Source organism: Ictidomys tridecemlineatus, chromosome 5 (genome assembly GCF_052094955.1).
Source record: "Ictidomys tridecemlineatus isolate mIctTri1 chromosome 5, mIctTri1.hap1, whole genome shotgun sequence".
Taxonomy (NCBI): Eukaryota; Metazoa; Chordata; class Mammalia; order Rodentia; family Sciuridae; genus Ictidomys; species Ictidomys tridecemlineatus.
This window is the reverse complement of record NC_135481.1, coordinates 7,760,512-7,783,476: the sequence shown is the minus strand read 5'-3', so window position 1 is coordinate 7,783,476 and position 22,965 is coordinate 7,760,512. Positions and strand designations below refer to the sequence as shown.

Sequence of the window (22,965 nt, the reverse complement as noted above, 5' to 3'; positions counted from 1 at the left end):
AAAGAGAGTTATATTGACCTCTGAACAGAATATAAATTCCAGAAATAAATTTATCCAAATACAGTTAGCTGATATTTGTCAAGATTGTCAGGAATACAAAACAGGGAAAGGATAATCCATCTCCAAAGAAATGGTAAAATTGCATATACATATGCAAAAGAATAAAGTTGGACTCTTATCTTTACACCAAACACAAAAATCAACTCAAAATAGATTAAAGAGCTGGGTATAGTGGCACCCACCTGTAATCCCAGCAGCTTTGCAGCCTGAAGGACGAGGATTATGAGTTCAAAGCCAGCCTCAGTAAATTAGGTAGGTCCTAAGCAACTCAGTGAGACCCTGTCTCTAAATAAAATATAGAATAGGCTGGAGATGTAGCTCAGTGGTTAAGTGCCCCTAGGTTCAATCCCCAGTACCAAAAAAGAAATTAAAGATTTAAACACAAGATTGGAAACTATAAAACTCCTAGGAGGAAGTACAAAGGAATACATTTATAACATGAATCTTGGCAATGAATTAATAAACATATCAAAAGCACAGGCAACAAAAATAAAAAGATAAATGGGACTGTATTAAAGTAAAAAGTTTTTGCACATCAAATGAAACAGAGTGAAAAGACAACCTGCATAACAGGAAAATATTTGCAAACCACTTGTCAAGTAAGTTATCGATTCCCAAACTACATAAGGATCTCTACAACTCAACAGCAAAAATACTAAAAGTTTATTTAAAATGGACAAAGAACTTGAATAGACATTTTTCTGAAGAAGATATACAAATGGCCAATAGGTGTGTGAAAAAAATACTTAGTATCACTGTTGACAACAGCCCTTCAACAGATGAATGGATAAAGAAAATGTGGTATGTATGTATGCTTATGTATACATTCACACACACACAGTGGAATATTACTGAGCCATAAAGAAGAATGAAATAATGTCATTTGTCAGTAAATGGATAGCCTTTGCCAGTAAATGATTGAATAGATGGATAGAACTAGAGACTATCATGCTAAGTGAGATAGTTAATTCCAAAAACCAAAGGCTGAATGTTCTCTCTGATATGTGGATGCTACCCCACAACAAGGGAGGGCAGGGAGGGGATGGACAGAAGTCCATTGGATTAGACAAAGGGAAACAAAGGGAGGGGGGCATAGGAAAGACAGTAAAATTAATTGGAAACAACTTTCCTAGTCTTGTATTTGAATACACTACCAGGGCAACTCCGCATCATGTACAACTACAAGAATAGGATCATAATTAGAATAAGTTATACTCTATTTATATATAACTTGCCAAAGAACGTTCTACTGTTATGTATAAAAAGAAGAAATTTTAAAAATCCAAAAATTCTAAAAATATTTATTAAATTTGGTTTCTTTTCATCAAAGTTGTAAGAGTTCTTTATATACACTCTGGACAGCAAACTCTTATCAGCTATGTTTTGTAAACACTTTCTTCCAATCTGTGAACTGTATTTTTTTTTGATGTTTAAATGGGTGTATGTACAGTTGTGTCTCAGAGTTTTAATTTTAATTTCTCTAGTGGCATATGAAATGAGCCCTCTTTTCACATGCTGCCAACTATATCTCTTTTTTGGTTCAGAGCTTTGGCTTATTTTAAATTGGGTTGTTGGTTTTCTTATTGATTAGTTTTAAGAGATCTTTAATATTTGGTTAACAGTTCCTTATCATATGTACCTCTTACAAATACTTTCTCCATCAGTGACTTGTAAGAAGTCTTAAATTTTAATAAAGCCAAGATTGTTATTTTTTCATGAAAAAATAAGGATACCACCTCATAACTATTAGAAATGGCATAAAAAACCAAAAAGGTAAGAATGTAGAGAAATTGAAGCCCATATACACTATTGTTGAGGATGAAAAATAATGCAGTCTCTATTTTAAAAAAAAAGTATCAAGGGCTCCTCAAGGTTAAGTAGAACTACAGTATTGCATGATCCAACAATCCCACTTCTGGGTATTTATCCAAAAGAATTGAAGTCAGGATCTCAAAGAGATTCTATAATTTCTATGTATATTATATCACTATTCATAAGTCAAAAATGGAAACAGCCTAAATATGGGTTGTACACATTTAATAGAATGTTATTTAACCTTAAAAAAATAAGGAAGTCTTACCATTTGTGACAAAATGGGTAAACAAAGTAAAATAAGCAAGTCACTAAAGGTCAAATATTAACATGATTCCACTTATAGGAGGTATCTAAGACTCATAGAATCAGAGAGCAGAACCATGGCTTCCAGGATTAAGGGTAAGTAAAAAATGGAAAGGTGCTAATCAATAGGTATGAAATTTCAGTAATGTCAGAAGTTCTTGAGATATGCTGTACAACTCTATGCCTAAGTTAACAATATTGAACTGTACACTTAAAAATCTTTTGAGAGAGAGGATTCAAGATGGCAGATTTAAGAAATACTGCATTTCCAGTTACTCCATGTCTCAGGAATCAAGCAGTGGAAGCACTGCTGCTCAGTGAATTAGTTCAGTGAAAGAGGAATTTCGATGAAATTCAATATCAGTCTGATTCTCTTAGAGACTCAAAAATTCAGGTGCATTGAACTAAAAAAAAAAAAAAAAGTACACTGGAGCCAAACCAGTTGAGATCCTGATTTCAGTTCTTTTGTATAAATACCCAGAAGTGGAATTGATGGATCATGTAATATTGCAGTTCTGTTAACATTTTGAAAAGCCCTGAGGGGAGGGGAGGGATGAAACAGAGAAACACCCCCCAAAAAAATTGGCATAGAAAATCTTGTAAATCAGAAATGCAACCTGAATTTAACTGATGTAGCAACTGCACAGCAAACCAATATTTGAAAATACTCAGTATTTCTTAACTGAAGCAGAGAGCTAAGGTGGGAGCCATCTTGAAGAGTCCAGGCTGCAGCTTGCTACTGTGGGAGCCCAGGAAATCATCACAAACATTGCCCATATTGACCCTGCAAACACATGCTCTTTGCACCTAGTAGAACATGAGTGAAATAGGCATGGAGAAGATTGTACCCAGGGGAATTCAAGTCAGAAAAAAATGGAGGGGAGTACAACTTGCTTTCCCTTTGAATCTGGTGGCTCATGTGACCAGCTGAAGAGAATTAGGAAATTGAACAGGTGGGTGTGAATACACTCAGGGACTGAGCCTGGAGTATATTCATGGACAACAGAATGTGTGTAGAATTGGTTCCCCTGTCTTTTGAGTAGAATTCTAGGGAGTTCTGAGATCCAGACTCCCAGCAGAGATTAGCACCTGCCTGGCCCTAAGGATATTTTGATCTTATCTCTCCGTTACAGATAGCACCCAACAAAGCCTAAAGGCCTAATTAGACCTAGGCCCCAGCTGCAGGAACTCCTCTCAGAACTCTTCAGCAGTCCTACCTTGGGAGTACAACAATCTGGTTTGTCCAGACAAAACTTCAACCAACAGTACCTCCTATTACATCCTACCTTATACTGGTGAGAAGGGAAGCTCAAAGCTATTGGAACCAGCTTCAATTCTAGGCCACTTCAGGTAGTAGCTTGGTGAGCAACACAAGAAGATAAAAGGGTTAAAAACTCCCAGCTCCTCGCTCTCTACATAGCCCAGGAACAAACAGGAAAAAAGACAGTTAAGCATAGGCAGGGACCATTCATCTTCTATACTGTTTTGACCACCTCATTGGAGACAAATGTTCCATTTTTCATTAAGAATTCTTGATATGCTGATTGGTGTATGTACACACACGCGTACATACATGTATATACACATATATACTTATTTTTCTCATTTGTAGCATTTTTTAATAATAATTATTTTTCCTTGTCTTCAAAGGGTTAGGGTTTTTTGGTTTGTTTATTTTGGTTTTGTTTTTATTTCTCCTTTTTCTCTTCTTATTCTACTAACAGCAAACTTGTTCTCTCTTGCTTACTTTATTTTTTCTCCACCTTTATAACAATCACTTGCTACAACTCTTCTGCATTCTCTCTGTTCACATTTTGGACATTCTAATCTTTCTTCTAACTTCCTATCACATTTTCTTTGCTCTTATTGAACTGTATTTTTACTGTATTTTTGGAACTATTAGACTTCTATAACTCCTGCTCCCACCATCCATGTTTTTTCATTTACTATACTGTGGATAACAGTGGATATCTGCTCTTTAATGCCAGATCTACTTACAAGTTACTTGTTTTGGCTATTGGCAATTGCTGACCCAGTCATTCTTTCTTTTGTGGTAGTGCTGTAGATGTCATACTAGGCACCAGTTATTTATTTTAATAAAGTATATTTGTGTTGGTTGGTGCTATAGTTTTCCCTTTTCTATAAGGTACTGGGAATCTACACAGTCATTATGGTTCTTGGCAGAGATTTTGCTGCTAAATTCAGCCAAAAGATAGCACACCTTGTTCCACAAACAAGTTAACCACACTCAAACTTCATCTATACTTAAAAACTAGAAGAGATAAAGACCTCAAATTAATGGCCAGGCCCCCAGTAAGAACAGAACCTGTGATGGGTATGTTTTAGGTCCCATTCATACACATCTACTCCTATAGCAAGAACAAAGAGTATTAATACAAAGTCTTTGGATATCAAAGCTTTGAGGAGTTTCAATCTCCACTACTCTATGACACTTCGGCAAGAGAAGTCTATGCCCTAAAACAGTTCACACATAGAGTGGAAGAGAAATTCATCCCAACATATACATAAAACCCAACACAGAAATGTAAGAATTATGAAAAAATAAGGTAATATGATACCTCCTAGAGTCATAATTCACCAGCAACTGACTCCAAAGATACTGAAGTGGATGAAATATCAGATAAAGAATTCAAAAGAATGACTGTAAAAATAATCAATGAATTTCAAGAAAACCCACAAAATAAACTGAATGAATTTAGGAAGTCAGTATAGGATATGAGTGAGAAATTTAGATAGGAGAAAGAGATATTGAAAAAGAACCAAATCTTAGAAATGAAAAACACAATAAATCCAATAAAATTTTCATTTGGAAATCTTTCTAATAGAGTAGATCATGCTGAAGACAGAATCTCACAGCTAGAAGACAAAGTAGCCAGCCTTGAACTTTCAGACAGTATTAAAGGAAAAAAAGTCATAAACAGAATGTACAAAAACTCTGGAATGACATTAAGAGACCAAATTTAAGAATCATTAGAATTTAAGAGAGTTTCAGGGTGATGGCAAGTATACCTTTTTCAGGGAAACAATAACAAAAATTTGCAAATGTTGAGAATGAGACTGATATCCAGATACAGGAGGCATTCTGAACCCCAAATAGATAAGATCAAAAAAGGACCTCTCCATGACACTTAATTAAAATGCCTGGCATACAGAAAAAGGATAGAATTTTAAAGCCTCGGGAAAATATCAGGTCACATTTAGAAACAAACCAATCAGAATTACTTCCTATTTCTCAGCATAATCTTTAAAATTCAGTACTTGGAATGATGTGTTTCAAATAGGTGTCAACAAAGATGCTATATATAGCAAGGTTATCCTTTCAAATCAAAGAAGAAATAAAAACATGCCATGATAAGCAGAAGTTAAAAAGAATTAATGACTAGTATGCTGGCAATACAGAAAATTCTTAAAATAATATTTTATACAGAAAAAACATCAAAACCCCAGAGCTCACAATTTAACAAATCTCTTGAAGAGTATCAAAGCAAATGAGAAGCAGGACCAAATTATTCATTAGAGATAAATCCAAATGGCAAGAATTAATAAACATCTCTCTATAATAACATTGAATATAAATGATCTCAACTCTACGATTAAAAAACATAGGCTGGTAGAATGGATAAAAGACAAAAACCAGAGCTGGGGTTGTGATTCAGTGGTAAACGATTTTCCTTGCACATGTGAGGCACTGGGTTGGATCCTCAGCACCCCATAAAAAAATTAAGTTATTGTTTCTACCTACAACTAAAAATATTTTTTAAAAAATTAAAAGGAGGAAAAAAGACAAGAACCAACTGTATGTTGTTTGCAAAATACTCACAGGCTAAGACAGCTGCAGGATGAAAGGAAATGCTGGAAATTGATGTACTTATGCAAATGGAGTCTAAAACATAAAAGAAATGGATACATTTCTAGCCACATATGACCTGCCAAAATTGAATGAAGAGGACACATAAAAACTAAACAGACCAATAATCAATGTGTTAGAAGCAGTAATAAAATTTTTCCAACATAAAAAATCCAAGACCATATGAATTCTACCAGACCTTTAAAGAAGAACCAATGCCAATGTTTCTCACATTATTCCATGAAATAGAGATAAAAACACTTTCAGATTAGTTCTATGAAGCCAGTGTCACATCCAAAACCAGATAAGAACACATCAAGGAAAGAAAACTATACCCTTATGATATTAGATATAAAAATCCTTAATAAAATATTAGCAAATCATGTCAACAATCTATTAAGATTATACATCGTGACCAACTTGGTTTTATCCCTGGGTTGCAAGAATGTTTTAACAACATGCAAATCAATAAATGTAATTCATCACATAAATAGAATTAAGGAGAAAAATCACTTAATCATCTCAAGAGATGCAGAGAAAGCCTTTGAAAAACTCAGTACTATTCATGATAAAAGCACTGAAGAAACTGGGGATAGAAGGAATGTACTTCAGCGTTGTGAAGGCTGTATACAACAAACCCAAAGCCAACATCAGTGAATGGGGAAAAAAAATGAAAACGTTTCCTTTAAAATCTGGAACAAGTTAAAGATGTCCCTACTCACCACTCCCTTCAATATTGCATTAGAAATTCTAGACTGAGCAGTTAGGCAATGAAGGAAATCAAAGGAATAAAAACACAAAAAGAAGTCAGATTATCACTTTTTACTGATGATATGATCCTATACTGAAAAGATTCCAAAAGCTCCTCCAAAATACTGCTAGAGCTGACAGACAAATTTAGCAAAGTATCAGGACAAAAGTCAACATACAAAAATTAGTGGCTTTCCTGTTCACCTATAGTGAATCTGTTGAGAAAGAAGTTAACACAACTATTCACAGTGATGTCAAAAAATAAAATACTTGGGGCTGGGGTTAGAGCTCGGCAGTAGAGCACATGCCTCATACTTGGGAGACCTCAATCCTCAGCACCACATGTAAATAAATAAGTAAATAAATAAATATATTTTGTTCATCTTTTAAAAAATTAAAAGACAAAAACAAAAATAAAATACTTGGGAATAAATCTAACCAAGGAAGTGAAGGTTACAATGGAGACTTTAGGACACTGAAGAAAAAAATTGAAAACATTAGAAGATGGAAAGATGTCCCATGTTTGTGGATAGGTAGAATTAATATGGTTAAAATGGCCGTGTTAATAAAAACAATAGGCAGATTCTGTGCCGTCCCATCAAAATAGCAATGATATTCTTTGTAGAACTAGGGGAAAAAAAGGTTCTCAAATTCATCTGGATGAATAAAAGACGCAGGATAGCCAAAGAATTTCTAAGCTCAAAATATGCTGGAGGCATCACAAAACCTGACTTTAGCCAGGTACTACCATGCCTGCCTGTAATCCCACCTGTAATCCCAGAGGCTTGGGGGGCTGAGGCAGGAGGATCATAAGTTCATTGCCAGCCTCAGCAACTTAGGCCCTAAAGCAGCTTAGAGAGCGGGTCTCTAAATAAAATGGTCGGGAATGAGACTCTGTAATTAAACACCCTTGGGTTTAATTCCCATACCAAATAAAAAAAAATCTGACTTCAAGCTATTCTTTAGAGATATAGTAACAAAAACTGTATGGTACTGGCATAAAATAAAACACAATATAGAAGAGACAAAACCCACACAGTTGTAGTCATCTTTGACAAATGTGCCAGAAACATGCATTGGAGAAAAAAACAAGCTTTTTTAACAATGATGCTAGGGAATCTGGCTATTCATATGTAGAGGAATGAAACTAGATCTCTCATCCAGCACAAAAGTCAACTCAAACTAGATCAACCATCTAGGAATTAGACCAGAAGTTGTGCAAATCCTAGAAGAAAACATGAGGTCAACACCCTAACATTTAGGCACAGGCAATGTCTTTCTCAACAGGACTCCCAAAAACTGAGGAAGTAATGCCAAGCATTAATAAATGGGATGGCATCAAATTGAAAATCTTCATAGCAAAGTTCAAGAATATGAAAAAAGAACCTACAGAACAGGAGAAAGTCTTTGCTAGTTACTCTTCTGACAGTGGTTTAATATCCAGAACATATAAAGAACTCAAAAAACTGAACACTAAAAAAAAAAAAAAAAGATAATCCAATTAGTAAGTGGGTGAATGAACTGACAATCCTCAAAAGAAGAAATACAAATGACCAACAAATACATGAAAAAATGTTCAACATCTTTAGTAATTAGGGAAATGCAACTCAAAACTATAACGATTCAGGAGGCTGAGACAGGAGAATTTAGAGGGCAAAGCCAGCCTCAGAAATGGCAAGGCACTAAGCAACTCAGTGAGACCCTGTCTCTAAATAAAATACAAAATATGGCTGGGGATGGGGCTCAGTGGTTGAGTGCCCCTGAGTTTAATCCTGGTACCAAAAAACAAACAAAAAAATACTATACTGATTTCATCTCACTCCACTTAGAATGATAGGCTTTGAAAATACAAACAGAAATAAATGCTAGAAATGACATAAAGAAAAAGGAACACTTGAACACTGTTGGTTGGTAGGATTGTAAATTAGTACAAATACTGTGGAGATTAATATGGACATTTCTCAAAAGACTAAGAATGGTAACCACCACAGGACCCAGCTATACAACTCCTCAGTATTTATCCTAAAGAATTAAAGTCAGCATTCTGGGGTGATACATGCATGTCTATGTTTTCAGCAACACAATTCATGATAGCCAAACTATGTAACCAATGATCCTATGTATTCGTTAATGGTGGAGTAGATAAAGAAAATGTGGTGTATATATACACAATGGAGTTTTATTCAGCCATAAAGAAGAATGCAGTTATGTCATTTGCAGGAAAATGGATGGAACTTGAGAACATTATGTTAAGCAAAATAAGCCACACTCTTAAAGTCAATGGTTGTATATTTTCTCTCATACGTGGAAGCTAGAGAAGAAAAAGGAAAAGTAAGGTGCAGGGTGGAAATCTCATGAAAATCAAAGGAAGATCAGTAAAGAAGAAGAAAAGGCAACAGGAAGGGAGGAAGAGAGGGAAAGGGAAGATACTAAGGAAGGATATTGGCCAAGATGTATTGTTATATCTTGGGCATGTATGAATATATAACAACAAATCTCACCATTATGCTCAACTGTAATGCACCAATAAAAATGAAAAAATAAAATCTGTTGATAATAGGCTTCATGTTTTTGTCACAATAAGATAAAAATTTTAAAGAAACACTAATACATGCAACAACACAGATAAATCTCATATACAGTGTGCTAAGTGAAAGAAGTAAGACTCAAATAGGACATGACTTCATTTATATGACATTCTGAAAAAAAGGCATAAGATAACTATTGGAGTATAAAACAGACATGTGAGAGCCATGAGTTGAAAGGGTACACCCCCAGAGTAATTTGGGTAGGTTGCTATTTATCTGTGTTGGATGGTTTCATAACCAAATGCACATTATGACTTATAAGTGGAAAACATAGCATTAATATAACATTAAAGAATTTTATTTCAGAAGAAAATGGAGTAACATTTTAAATATACACTAGAAAAGAAGATATGAAGACTTTACATCTAACCAAATTGATCTTCCCTTATAAAAAGCACAAACATGCTGTTAACTTGCAATAACTCAAGATTATTGGTCCCATGAGCCTTTCCTAAGGAATCTAATGGAGAACAAGCTTTAGACAAGCAAAATGACTAGATACATTTACACAAGGACTGATAGTGAACATTAAATTATATCACTAAAACTAATAAAGATTGAGAGAGTATAGTATGAAGTGACTGTATGTTCTGACAATGTAGTTAGTATAATGATTAAAATAATTAGAAATGGGAAATGGATATGGCATATGCCAAAACATTTGAAACTTTTCAGTAATCATAATTGGTAGTGGTACTATAAATATTGATATTCTGAAACTGTTAACATGTTGTACTGTAGCATAAAGCAAACGAGTAATTATAGATATAGACAAAGAGCTATTATAAAAAGATATTAAAGGAAAAAATTCCTTAGTCCAGAATTTGGTGAAATTCACAAATATTTTATCTTAGGAGTGGAAGAATGGGTATGGGAGGGAAATTCCCAGATTTATTCATCTGGAAGTCTAGAAACCATGGCCCACCCCAGTAGAACTGAAAATTACTAGGGGCAGATTTTGGATTTGAACTTTTATGACCAATGCTGTTTGAAGTGCAGGCCAATTCCAGGTCTGGGGAAGGGAATGAGCATGAAACTCTTGTCATCTCAGATAAAGTGAAATTTCAGAAAACTACTGGGGTTCAGCAAAGGGTCAGGAAACCAAAAGATGTGACAAACTGAGCTTTAACGCAAATAAGAATTGCAGTAGATTAAAACCCATCAAATATATTTGAGTGCATGAGTTTTTAATTGCTTACTTTTTCCAGTAGTTTTAGATATTCAGAAAAATTGAACTGAAAGTACAGAGTTCTGCCTTTCTGCCTGCCCTAAATTTCTCCTATGATGATTTTCTGCATAGATGTGGCCCATTTTTTTTCCAGATGATTAACCAATGACAATGTGTTGTTACTAACTAAAATCTGTATATTAGGGTTCACTCTTTATGTTGTATGATTTTATGTTTTTTTTTCAAATTTATTTGTTCTAATTTGTTATACATGGCAGCAGAATCCATTTTGACTCAGTACACAAATGGAGCACAATTTTACATTTGGTTGTACACAAAGCAGAGTCACACCATTTGTGTCTTCATACATGTAATGATGTCCATCTCATTCTACCGTCTTTCCTACCCCCGTGTCCCCTCCCTTTCCTCCCTCCCCTTTGCCCTATCCAAAGTTCCTCCATTCCTCCCATGCTCCCCTGCCCACCCCCATTATGGATCAACTTCCACTTATCAGAGAAAACATTCGGCCTTTGATTTTTGGGGATTGGCTTACTTCACTTAGTATGATATTCTCCAACTCCATTCATTTACCTGCAAAAGCCATGATTTTATTTTCTCTTAATGCTAAGTAATACTCCACTGTGTATATATATATATATATATATATATATATATACACACTAAACTTTTTCTTATCCATTCATCTATTGAAGGGCATCTAGGTTGGTTCCACAGTTTAGGTATTGTGAATTGTGCTGCTATAAACATTGATGTGGTTGTGTCCCTGTAGTATGCTGTTTTTAAGTCCTTTGGGTATAGATCAAGTAGATGGGTCAAATTGTAGTTCCATTCCAAGTTTTCTAAGGAATCTCCATGCTGCTTTCCAGATTGGTTGCACCAATTTGCAGTCCTACCAGCAGTGTAAGAGTGTGCCTTTTCCCCACAACCTCGCCAACTTATTGTTACTTGCATTCTTAATAACTACCATTCTGACTGGAGTGAGATGAAATCTTAGTTTTGATTTTCATTCTCCAATTGCTAGAGATATTGAAATTTTTTCATATATTTGTTGATCGAGTGTATATGTTCTTCTGAGAAGTATCTGTTCCTGTCCTTAGCCCATTTATTTATTGGGTTTTTTTGTTTGTATATGTGTTAAGTTTTCTGAGTTCTTTATGAATTCTGGAGATTAGTGCTCTATCTGATGTGCATGTGGTAAAAATTTGCTCCCATTCTGTAGGCTCTCTCTTCACCTCACTGATTGTTTCTTTTGCTGAGAAGAAGCTTTTCAGTTTGAATCCATACCATCTATTGATTCTTGATTTTATTTCTTGCGCTTTAGGAGTCTTGTTAAGGAAGTAGGGGTCTAACCTGATGTGATAAAGATTTGGACCTACTTTTTCTTCTATTAGGCGCAGGGTCTCTGGTCTAATTCCTAGGTCCTTTATCCTCTTTGAGTTGTGTGAATGGTGGGAGATTTTGCTGCTTATGGATATCCGGTTTTCCTAGCACCATTGGTAGAAGAGGCTATCTTTTCTCCAATATATGTTTTTGGCGCCTTTGTGTAGTATGAGATAACTGTTTTTATGTGGGTTGGTCTCTGTTTCCTCTATTTTGTGCCATTGGTTTACATGTCTATTTTGGTGCTAATCCGTGCTGCTTTTTTTACTATTGTTCCGTAGTATAGTTTAAGGTCTGGTATTGTGATGCCACCTGCTTCACTCTTCTTGCTAAAGATTGCCTTGGCTATTCTGGGTCTCTTATTTTTCCAAATGAATTTCATGATTGCTTTTTATATTTCTATTGGTATTTTGATTGGTATGCATTAAATCTGTATAGTGCTTTTGGTACTATGGTCATTTTGACAATATTAATTCTGCCTATCCAAGAACAGGGGAGATCTTTCCATTTTCTAAGGTCTTCTTTCTTTCTTTAGCATTCTGTAGTTTTCATTGTAGAGGCCTTTTAACTCTTTCATGAAGTTGATTCCCAAGTATTTTATTTTATTTTTTGAGGCTACTGTGAATGGGGTAGTTTTCCTAATTTCTCTTTGAGAGGATTTGTCACTGATGTACAGAAATGCCTTTGATTTATGGGCATTGATTTTGTATCCTGTTACTGTGTTGAATTCATTTATTAGTTCTAGAAGTGTTCTGGTGGGATTTTTCGGATCCTCTAAGTATACAGTGATGTCATTGGCAAATAGTGATAGTTTGAATTCTTTTCCTGTTGGTATCCCTTTAATTTCTTTCATCTTTCTAATTGTTCTGGCTAGTGTTTCAAGGACTATGTTAAATACAAGTGGTGAAAGAGGGCATCCCTGTCTTGTTCCAGTTTTTAGAGGGAATGCCTTTAATTTTTCTCCATTTATAATGATGTTGGCCTTGGGCTTAGCATAGATAGATTTAAAAATGTTGAGATATGTTCCTGTTATTCCTAGCTTTTCTAGTGTTTTGAACATGAAGGGAGGCTGTATTTTGTTGAATGTTTTTTATGCATCTATTGGGATGATTATATGCTTTTTATCTTTTAAGTCTATTGATGTGATGAATTACATTTATTGATTTCTGTATGATGAACCAACCTTATATCCCTGAGATGAACCCTACTATCTTTTTAGTATATTTTTGTATTCGATTTTCCAGAATTTTGTTGACAATTTTTGCATCTATGTTTATTTTAGAGATATTGGTCTGAAATTATCTTTCCTTGATGCATCTTTGTCTGGTTTTGGAATCAGTGATAAAATAAAAAATAGAAGCAACTCCAAACCCTGGCCCCATATGATGAGTTTGGAAGTGTTCTTTTTCTATTTCATAGACTAATTTGAGGAGTATTGGTATTAGTTCATCTTTGAAGGTCCTGTAGAACTCAGCTGTAAATCCATCTGCTCGTGGGCTTTTCTTGGTTGGTAGGCTTTTGATTGGGTTTTCTATATCATTGCTTCTGTTTAACTTGTGTATATCATCCTGATTCAGTTTGGGTAAGTCATATGTCTCTAGAAATTTGTTGATACCTTCAACATTCTCTTTCAAAATAGTGTCTAATTATCTTCTGTATTTCTGTAGTGTCGTCATGATATTTCCTTTTTTATCATGGATTTTAGTAATTTGACTAATCTCTCCTTCTCTTCATTAGCATGACTAAGGCTTTTATCAATGTTATTTATTTTTCAAAGAACCAACTTTTTGTTTTGTTAATTTTTTCATTTAATTCATTTGTTTCAATTTGACTGATTTGGGCTCTTATTTTAATTATTTCCTGTCTTCTACTGCTTTTGGCATTCATCTGTTCTTTTTCTAGGGCTTTGAGATATAATTTGAGGTCATTTATTTGTAGACTTTTTCTTCTTTTAAGGAATGAACTCCATGCAATGAATTTTCCTCTTAGTATTGTTTTCATAGTGTCCCAGAGATTCTGATATGTTGTATCAGTGTTCTCATTTACCTCTAAGCATTTTTTAATCTTCTCTTTGATGTCTTTTGCAACCCATTGTTCATTCAATAGCATATTATTTAGTCTTCAGGGTTTGGAGTTGCTTCTATTCTTTATTTTATCATTGATTTCTAATTTCATTCTATTATGACCTGATAGAATGCAGAGTAGTATCTCTACCCTTTTTGTATTTACTAAGAGTTGCTTTGTGGCTTAATATCTGGTCTATTTAAGAGAAGTATCCATGTGCTTCTGAGAAGAAAGTGTATTCACTCAGTGATAGATGAAATATTCTGTACATGTTTGTTAACTCTAAGTTATTGATTATATTATTGAGTTCTATAATTTCTTTGTTTAGCTTTTATTTGGAAGATCTGTCCAGTGATGAAAGAGGTGTGTTAAAGTCACCCGGTTTTATTGTATTATGGTCTATTTGATTCTTGAAGTTGAGAAGAGTTTGTTTGATGAGCATAAATGCTCCATTTTGGACTGCATATATATTTATAATTGTTATATCTTGTTGATGTATGGTTTCCTTAAGCAATATGAAATGGCCTTTCTTATCCCCTTTGGTTAACTTTGGCTTGAAGGCTACATTATTTGATACGAGAATGGAAACTCCTGCTTGGTTACACAGTCCATGTGAATGGTATGTTTTTTTCCCAACCTTTTACCTTTGGTCTGTGGATGTCTTTTCCTTTGAGATGAATATCTTGAAGAGAGCATATTGTTGAGTCTTTTTTTTTTTAAGTCCAATCTGCCAGTCTATATCTTTTGATTAATGAGTTTAGGTCATTAACATTCAGGGTTATTATTGAGACATGGTTTGTAATCATAATCATTTTTGTTTGTTTTTGGTATTTAACTTGACTTGGTTTCTCCTTTTATTGTTTTTTCCTTTAGTGTAATACTTCCCTTTGCTGATTTTCATTATTGTTTTTCATTTCCTCATCATGGAATATTCTGTCAAGGATGTTCTATAGTGCAGGCTTCCTAGTAGTAAATTCTTTTAACTTTTATCATGGGAGGTTTTTATTTCATCATCAAATCTAAAGCTTAATTTTTCTGGATGTAAGATTCTTTGTTGGCAAACATTTTCTTTCAGAGCTTGGTATATGTTATTCCATGATCTTCTAGCTTCAAGGGTCTGGATTGAGAAATCTGCAGATATGCTATAATTGGTTTCCCCCTATATGTAATCTGACTCCTTTCTCTTATCACCTTTAAAATTCTCTCCTTATTCTCTGTGTTAGGCATTTTCATTATAATGTGCCTTGGTGTGGATTTGCTGTGATTTTGTACATTTGGTGTCCTGTAAGCCTCTTGTATTTTATTTTCCAATTCATTCTTTAGGTTTGAAAAAATTGCTATAATTATTACATTGAATAGATTGATCATTCCTTTGATTTGTAACTCTGTGCCTTCCTCTATCCCAGTAATTCTTTTTTTTTAAGAGAGAGAGAGAGAGATTTTTTTTAATATTTATTTTTTAGTTTTCAGCGGACACAACATCTTTGTTTGTATGTGGTGTTGAGGATCGAACCCGGGCCACACGCACACCAGGCGAGCGCACTACTGCTTGAGCCACATCCCTAGCCATATCCCAATAATTATTTAAATTTTGTTTTTTCATGTTATCCCATAATTCATGGATGTTCTACTTATGGTTTCTTACCATCTTCACTGTGTGATCAACTTTATTTTCAAGATTATACATTTTGTTTTCATTGTGTGAGGTTCTGTCTTCCAAGGGATCTAATCTGTTGGTGATGCTTTCTATTGAGTTTTTAATTTTTCAATTTATTGTTCTTTTTTTAATTGCTTTTTTTAAATATATGACCCCAGAATGCATTACAATTCTTACAACACATATAGAACACAATTTTTCATATCTCTGTTTGTATATAAAGTATGTTCACACCAATTCATGTCTTCGTACGTGTACTTTGGATAATGATGACCATCACATTCGACCATCATTGCTAACCCTCTTCCCCTCCCCTTCCACATCTCTGCCTTATCTAGAGTTTGTCTATTCCTCCCATGCTCCCTCTTCCTACTCCACTATGAGTCAGTCACCTTATATCAGAGAAAACATTCACCATTTGTTTTGGGGGGGAATTGGCTAACTTCACTTAGCATTATCTTCTTCACCTCCTCCATTTACCTGAAAATACCATGATTTTATTCTCTTTTATTGCTGAGTAAAATTCCATTGTGTATATATGCCACATTTTTTTAATCCATTCACCTACTGAAGGGCATCTAGTTTGGTTCCACAATTTAGCTATTGTGAATTGTGCTGTTATAAACATTGATGTGGCTGTGTCCCTGTGGTATGCTGTTTTTAAGTCCTCTGGGTATAGACCAAGGAGAAGGATAGCTGGGTCAAATGGTGGTTCCATTCCCAGTTTTCCAAGGAATCTCCATACTGCTTTCCATATTGGCTGCACCAATTTGAAGTCCCACCAGCAATGTATGAGTGTTCTTCCCAATCTATGTACCTTTCATTTCCTTTTCTTACCTTATTATACTACATTGAACTTCCAGTATGATTTTGAGTAGAAGTGGTGAGAGAGGACATTCTTGCCTTATTCCTAATCTTAGGGAGAAAGCTTCTAGTTCGCAAAATTAAATATGATTTAGCTGTAATTTCTTGTAGATAATCTTTGACAATCCACAAGTCTATAATGATAGTTAAAATAAAATTAGATGATTATCTTCTGAGTTTGACAAGAGACCAGTTAAATATGTCAAAATCTAGATACATAAAAATCTCAAATATTTAGATGGAACTGTACCACTGGGGCAAAAAATAAAAATGAGGAGAAGTGTTTGCTTTTAAATGTATTTCATTCCATAAATGAAGACAAAATAGTAGAATATCATAATCATAGTTTTATATTCTTCAATGAATTCATAGCCCTAGGCTTAATCATTAGTTACTGCTAAGATGAAAAAAAGAATGACACTTTGACATAATTTGTCTCCTGATCAAAGAATTCTACCACGTGTAGTCTTTCCAAAAGGGATAAATATAAGTAAGAGCAAATCTCTGGATCCAACTTCCAATTTTCAGGCAATACTGAGGAAAAAGAATATGTTGAACTTTACCATGTGTATGCAGTCAGGAAAATTTTAAGGAAAAGAGAGGGATGGAGGAAAAATCTACAGATAAAAAGACTTAAAAGATATACTAAAAAATTTTTACACAGACAGTAAAAAGTAGTTAAGACTAAATTGTGGATATACACTTGGTGTTAGAGCTGTACACTTAGATGATAAAAGAATAAAGTGTGAGGAAATGATCACTATAAATGTCAGGAGAGTGGGCAGTTTAGAGGGGAAAGAGAGGTATAACTAGACCTTTTTAATAACAAAATTATAGACCTGGATTGTGATTACAAGAGTGTTTTTTTTATTAACTTACCTATGTATTTATTTCATGTGGTTTTCTGTATGTGTGTTTTATTTCATAATACCAAAGATTTTAACTAGAAAGGGTCTGTGTGTGTATGTGTGTGTGTACATATATTGAAATCAGGACTAGTGTCTGATTTTTTTTCTTTGTTACCTACTTCACTTACTTAGCATAGTACCCAGATATAAGTATATGCCCAAGAAGCAATAATTGAATGAATAACTATATAATATTTTTATAATTAAGCTCTTGTACAAAATCAGTAAGTTAGATTATTCTCTTCCCCAAACTGCTAATGAAAACCTTAATGTAATATCTTGTCTTCCAATATAATTTATAAATCAGATATGATTTAATTTTTTTATATTTTTTTAGTTGTAGGTGGGACACAATATCTTTATTTCATTTTATGAGGATCAACCCAGAGCCTCACGCATGCCAGGAAAGCACTCCACCACTGAGCCACAACCCCAGCCCATATATGCTTTAATTTTTAAAGACCAAAAAGAATTTTCTTATTTTAATAAATTGACTTCAAGACTTTTTGATACTTCACAATTTTCTCAGTTGGGTCTTAAAAATATACCTGATGGCTACGAAAAATAAGACTTTTTTGGTACCAAGAATAAATAGATTGAGAATAAATAAATATTAATGATCAAATTCAATTGAACATTTAAAAAGAATAGTGGTTTATGTGGTTAAGAATGGTAAAGAATGCAGTTAATCAGTGCATTAAGGTACACAGCAGCTGCATATTCTTGTATATAATGCTTAATACAAGGAAGTCCTTTTGTTAGACATCAGTGTGCTCAGCCAAACTGTTCTGCATTGAAGACATCCAAACAGGATGACTCAGACAAGAATCTTACCTGGTTATGTAACAGAACAGTTTACAGTGGTTTAACACGTCTCAGTTTCCGCCTCTAGAATGCAACTTCTAGCTAGGCCATTCTGGCAGGGCCAGACTGAGAGGGCAGGTCCCATTCTGTGAGGGAACCACTCACTCACTTAGTGGTTTCACTTACTGCTTAGAATTCTACTTATTGTTTGGGCTTGGATGTAGCTCAGTGGCAAAGCGCCTGCCTTGCATTTGCAAAGCCCTGGGTTAGACCCCCAGTTCCAAATAAAACACCCCCCCAAAAAAAAGAACCCCACCAAAGAAAATAAGATTTAAAAAAAAGAATTATATCTGTTGTTTTATCTGACTAGTTTCTAGTGATTCTTTTTAATAATGTCTAAAGAAGTTATTTTAGTTTGGAACTTAATAAACACAAAGCACAGTTCATTCAGTATGTGCATACTGAATGCACGTACACAGTATGCCATTTATTATGCCTAATGATACCAAAGGTTCTCACCAAAATAGTATACAGTGGGGCTTTATTAAGGAATTGGTAAAAGTCCAACTCTATGTTCTAGTTCAGTCTAGATATCTTTTCTCAACTTAATTCTATATCAGTTCCTAATCATCCTGTATGTTTTGTGAGGATCTGTACCTTTACTGTTTATCCAGTCAAACCAATCCCTTTCTGGCATGAGGGCTAAAGCAGTAATTGATGAAGATTCCAAGTTTCCCTTTGCAGCTGTATTTATGTGACTCTAAACACTTGCTGTCCCTACTTGGTATAGAATTTTGCTGTGCAGAAACTTGAAGCCATCCATTCAACCCATGTATATTTTGTGAAATTGCTGATGGCAGTTGCTTTTACATGTTTACTCTCTTGACATTGGTATAAGGCAATAGATTTAGGTAAACCACGGTTTTTGAAAATTCTTAACCACTGCAACTGCATAAGGATGTACTTTTTAATCCATCTAGGCTGCAATACTCTGGAGCTTTTGTTTAATATTTCTTAATGTCTTAGATATGTACTAGTATTCTATATACTCCCTTATTTGTAAAAAATAAGTTCTTGCACTCATCTCCAAAAGATTTGGTTTTATGATCCTTTTTTATCCTCTTTTCGTCTTTTCAGAGGAACATTTTTAGTGAGAGATTTTCTGATACAAAAATTCACTCATGCATTCACAATTATTTGGGGCAGAAAAGCTGTATTTCAAACCCCCCAACCACCACATACTTCTGACAGAATGGACAGTGAGATTTTTATGTCTTCTCAAAAGATACTTTCAAATTCTGCGGCCTTCTGTTTGATGTTAAAATGTGCTTCTAGTCATTTGAGTTTAAAATTACAGAGAGAGCTGCCTGGACAGACCACCCAGGCTGGGTTCAAAGAAGTGCACTAAGACAGGTGCTCTTCAAATACAGGTTGTCTTTTCAAACAAGTTTACTGAGTGGACAGGTTTTTTTCTGACCCTGAAATGTTTGGCTCTCCCTCCATTTTTTCCCCTTCTTTGTGGAAGTTTCTTGGGAGAGTTTTGCAAGCATTCAGATTGTACAGGTGGACATTCCATTTCCAAGTAAATGAGTTTCTTTAACATAGAGCACAGAGGGCATTAGGTAGGACATACTCCCAGATCATGTGTTGTTCACTTTTTTATGTATGTTTATTTATAACTCATTAATTGTTTACCAGAGATTTGAGACAAGTAGTAGGAATTCTGCTAATAAAATGGAAAAATAGAAATTAAAAATCAAAACTATAAAAATATAGATCAAAACAAAGGGAAAAAATGACATTATTTTAGGACTATGATGTTCTACACATCATTCTAAATATAATACCCCCGTACATATTTTTTAAAAGTCTTTGGGGATTACAGTTTTGTATGTTAACTCTGCCATAAAGCTATGTTGCACAAAAGAATGTGTGATTGGCACACAAATAGAGTTATAAATTAGGAAACCAGGGAATATATTCTGTATATAGTCTTGATAAAGGTGACATTTCAAACCAGTGGATAAAGAACAGATAACTCAGTCATATCATTACTGAGAAAATAAATTGAGGCTCTTAACTCATATTATATACCAGAATAAACTCAAAATGAATTAAGTGGCTTATAAAACCATAAAATTGTCAGTAACAATTTGAAAAAAATAAATGAGTATTTGTTACCCTATCTCATTGTGAGAAAGAACTTTTAAAACATAAAAAGAAGGCAGAAAAAAGTAAACCACAAAGAAAAATCATTGGACTACATAAAATTATTCAGCTTCTATATATTAAAAATACCTTAAAATAACCTAAGCAAATTGAAAGACTAGAAGAAAGTACTAACATGTATTAACCCTTTGTGTATTTATAATGAGAAAATTTAATAAATCATTTTAAAAGATGAGAATCTTTAATAAAAGTATAAAAATTCAGAACTAGAACAAAATATAAGTATACATAACATCTGTATTTTGAAAAAAATAAAGTTAATCTCTCCTCTATACTTTATTTCTAAAACAAGTTTATATTATGGATTAGAATGCAAAATCCACAAAAGTACCAAAATTAAATATAAAAGAATATTTTTATAATCTGAACATAGAAAGGCCTTTCTATATCTGACAGGAAATCCAGATGTACTGAAGGAAATCTTGGCAGACTTCATATCAAGTAAAATTTTTTTAAAAAACTAAAAAATTTAGATAGCAACATACTGCAAAAGTTATTTGTACTATATGATGGAATAGTTAATGTGATTATCAATAAAGAAACTTCTAAATCAATAAGAAAAACACAAAAATCCCATTAGAAAAATGGGTAAAAGGCACACAATTATAATTCAGGAAAATACAGATAGCTATAACAAATAAATACTTTTTTTAAAACCCTTTAATAATACTACTAGTAAAAGGAATAAAACCTTTAAAAATACCATTTGTATTTAGCTATCAAATTGGTAAAGATTTATTTCAATGAAGTTTTTAATTGTTAGTGAAAACATGGGAAAAATTTTTTTCTGGGAGTAAAAATGGATTTAAGTTTTCTTTTTATTCTGGAGGGCAGTTTGAATTTGACAATACCTACAGAAAGCCTTCAAAATGTTCAGTTCTGCCAGGCACAGTGACACATGCCTATAATCCCAGTAACTCAGGAGACTGGGACAAGAGGAAAGCCAGCCTTAGCATCTTAGCAAGGCCCAAAGTAACTTAGTGAGACCCTATCTCAAAATTAAATATAAAAAGGGCTGAGGATGTGGCTTAGTAGTTAAGCGCCCCTGGTCAATCCTTGGTATATCCTCCCTCCCCTGCCACCAAAAAAGTTCAATTCCTTTGATCCATAGTTTCATTACTGGAAAATTATCCTAAACAGCAGGCAGAATGGTACAAAATGATTTATTCACCAGCCTTTGCAGATATGGGTTGTGCTGTTAAGCCTCCCAGCTCTCATCTACTATCCTATGTTTGCAGAGTTTCCAAGGTGCACAAGGTGTCTCCCCAGCTCTACACCCTGAGAATTGTATCTAGGATGCAGGCATGACCAGGCTTTACAACCCAGCATATCCACTCTATGTTTTTACTATGAAACTAAAGAAGTAAAGAAGTAAGGACATCCCAAACTCTAGAAATTTGAGAGTTTGAGGCAGCTGTGTCTAGCATCCAAAGTCACAATGTCCATTCAGGCTATGGTGTATAGTGCCCAGTGATCTATTTTTATTTGCTTTAGGGGTTTTTGTTTGTTTTGTTTTGTTTTTGTTTTAATAGACCAGTTCAGTAGTTTGTGATTTGTGTATTAGACCTGAAAGTGTAGCACCTATGCCTGAGCTTTCCAAATTCTATGATATATTAACTAGCCTGTCACTTAATGTTCTTTCTGTTTCCATCAGCTGGAACTTTTTTCTTCTTATGGATTGCAACTATTACCTCTGACTTAAAGCATGTTTTATAATACTGAAAATTGGACACAACAATAGTAAGAGATTGTTGAACCAAAATTTTATGTCCATAGGGTGAGGCACTCTACAGTCTTTTAAAAATATTTCTCAATTTAAATATTCTAATTAGAAGAGGAATTTAGAATAATACATTAGGTATTAGAAAATTGTTCTAAGACTTTTAGGTTGACTCCAAAAAACAATAACAATATCAATCTGATCCACTGGGGATGCTGTTCCCTCTGAGACCAACAAAGGTTAGGTAGAAAAAATAATAATAAAATCAATTAAAAAAATAGATTGAAAAGAAAAAAAAAGAAAGAAAATACCACTCCTTAACTACTACCCCTTAACTATCTCAAACCCATGAAACCACATAATGGATACCTGAAGCTTCAGTCAGAGACTAGGAAATTAAATAAAGTAGCACAGGTTACCCCACTGGTTCTTTTCTCTTCCTCCTTTTCCTCCTGCTTCTCCTCCCCCCACTATCCCCTTCCACCCACACACACTGGGGACTGAACCCAGGGGTGCTTTAAAACTGAGCTACAGTCCCAACCCTTGTCATTTTTATTGATATTAATAAATATGGGCTGGAGATGTGACTCAGTGGTAAAACACCTGGGGGTTCAATTTCTGGTACCAAAAAAAAAATGCAAATTGCTATTGATGCTGATGATCCATGGATCACACTTTAAGAACTACCATCCTAGAGGATTGGTTGTGAAGAACTAAATCAAAACATTTATGGGACTTAAGCAGTAAATCTCAGATAGACCAGAAT

At 34.2% G+C, this 22,965-nt stretch overlaps 1 protein-coding gene across 17 annotated transcripts in view; it reads left to right on the top strand.

Annotated features, from left to right (window-relative positions):
* The window catches only part of Scaper (S-phase cyclin A associated protein in the ER), a 438,325-nt gene that overhangs the window by 317,648 nt on the left and 97,712 nt on the right, over window positions 1-22,965 (top strand). Inside the window, exon 1 of one of the 17 annotated variants that reach the window (XM_078049223.1) lies at window positions 3,455-3,473. The exons of the other annotated variants lie outside the window; for them this stretch is intronic. The gene's annotated coding sequence lies outside the window, so the exon portion shown is untranslated. Of the gene's footprint in view, window positions 1-3,454; window positions 3,474-22,965 lie in introns of those variants that run through there. 17 annotated transcript variants of the gene reach the window in all.